This window comes from Bison bison, unplaced genomic scaffold (assembly GCF_000754665.1).
Source record: "Bison bison bison isolate TAMUID 2011002044 unplaced genomic scaffold, Bison_UMD1.0 scf7180017850656, whole genome shotgun sequence".
Lineage (NCBI taxonomy): Eukaryota > Metazoa > Chordata > Mammalia > Artiodactyla > Bovidae > Bison > Bison bison.
Genome location: NW_011481229.1, coordinates 14,082 through 16,379, shown reverse-complemented (window position 1 = coordinate 16,379; position 2,298 = coordinate 14,082).

Sequence of the window (2,298 nt, the reverse complement as noted above, 5' to 3'; positions counted from 1 at the left end):
AAATTTGTCAGTGATTTTATACATAATTACGCTTTTTGCCTCCAAATTTCATAACTGAAATTCTGTAATTTTGCATACTTGATGACATATACTTCAGTATTGATTGGGTGATAATGGGTAGAATTCTGAAGGTAATTTAAACTTTAATTTCCCCTTTCTCATAAAAGATTGTCCCCTGAGTGATGATTGTGCTGAAATGAAGTGTAGTTAGAAACTAACCAGATTTGTCTAAATAGACAAAAATCTCTCTTTTCATCAAACCTATATTTTTTAAGACCTGTTTTGCTTTACATTTTTAGAACTCCTTGAATTTAAAGTTTCGTAATTACATCTTCCTGGAGTAGTCCATTACCAAAATGGATATAAAATACTGTAATGTATTTAGGATTTACATATATAGCCACTTATTTGTCTGTGTAAAGTTTTCTAACATATTTTTAAGGTAAATTTTAATTTTTCAGTTACTCTTTCTGATGCTCCTATCATAAATGCATTTTTGTGATAAACTAGTAAATGTTTTGTGTCAGTCATTAGTATATACTGATGCGTTTCCTCCCATTTTTTTTTTCCTCCCATTTTTATGGAAGGGATATGACAGTGTTTAATTTCTCAGGGAGTACTAAAACTGTGCAGAGCTTGAGAATCTGGAAATGAAAATAATTGATAAAAAGAAAAAGAAGAGAAGGAGAGAGAGATGTCATACAGGCAAGAAGGCCATGTGAAGATGGAAGAGGAGATTGGGGCCCTGCTGCCACAAAGGAGCTCCAGAAGCATTCAGACCCAAACTACCCCAGAACATATGGAAGAAGCAGGGTCATGCCCAACATGCTGATTTTGGGCTTTATGTCTCCAGAATTATGAGAGAATACGTTTTTTACGTTTCAGACAACATAGTTTGTGAAGTTTTGTTACACAGTCTTCAGGAGCTAATACGCTCACTAAATGCATCCCCAAATGTTCTTGTAAATAATCAACACACTGCATTCTATATTTTTCATGCCTACTGTGAGAGAAATTGCAATAAAGATTTATAAGTAGAAATAAATATAGATAACGTTTCTCATTACCAGGGTTTATAAAATGTATTGTCACTTTCAGAGCTCACAGCATCCCTGTGAGGTAGTCATTGTTACTACTTCCCATTTTGTAATAGGAAAATAAAAAAGGATAACTGAGGGACAGGGAGAAGAAGAACTTGGGGGAGAGGGAAGAGGTTACCCAAGAAAAACATAAAAAGTACAAAAGAGGCGGAAGTGTGTGTTGTTGTTTAGTCGCTCAGTCGTGTCCGACTCTTTCGTGACCTTGTGGAATGTAGCCCGTCAGGCTCCTCTTCCCATGGGATTTCCCAGCCAAGAATGCTGGAGTGCCGTTTTCTTCTCCAGTGTTACCTCTATAGAACCCCCTTAATTTAAAAAGAGGAGGAAGGGCTCACTGGAGTCATCAGAAATTCCTGAGAGGAGCTGGGCCTGGGATAGTGGGCAGGACCTAAGGGGGCTAGATGGAAAGGAGGGGATGGGGAGTCCATCCTGACTGGAGTGAAGAGTGGGGGTGCCAGGTGAGCAGACAGGGCTCAGAGGCAACTGATGGGACACTCCAGGGATCTGAGGCCATCCGGGTGTAGGACTGATTGGGGAAGGACCATAGTTGCTTCCATGGGACACTACACTGCCCCTTTATACACTGATATGGTGTGCAACGTGGGTAAGGAGTAAAGTGCCCCGTGTCTGTCACTGGTCTACAGGGCAGAGAAGGACCAGGTCCTCTGACAGTAGGGAAGCTGAGCTGATGCTAAGTTCCCAGAGCCTCCTTTAAAGTAGGAAGCAGGCATGAAGCAGAAGGATTCATGACTAAGGGGTCCCCCACACCTCCTGGAGACCATAACACTCTCTTTAGTTTCTCTCTGACCCCAGGTCCTATGGACTCCATCTGCCAGTGAGGTCCTGTCTGCCTCCTGGGGTCACATTCCTAACCAGAACACTCTGTCCACTCGTTAGCTCCTCCCACGTTCTGGTCTGTTCCATCTCTGCATCGTCCCTGAGATCACTCAGGCTTTTCTCCTCCTTTGTTGCCTCAACCCCTTTCATCAGCTCGGTGAGGTGTATCCCAACACTGTGCTTTCCTTCACACCTATTATGATTTATTCCTTATAATATTTCTCTGAAGAGTTCAATGATTTGCACTCAGAAGTTATATAGCTAAGAGATAACCAAGTGTAATACAAAGATTGATCTGAAGTCTTCACAGTGAAGCCCATACACAATCTCTTATTTCAAGGAAATAGGAAAAATGAACAAAAGG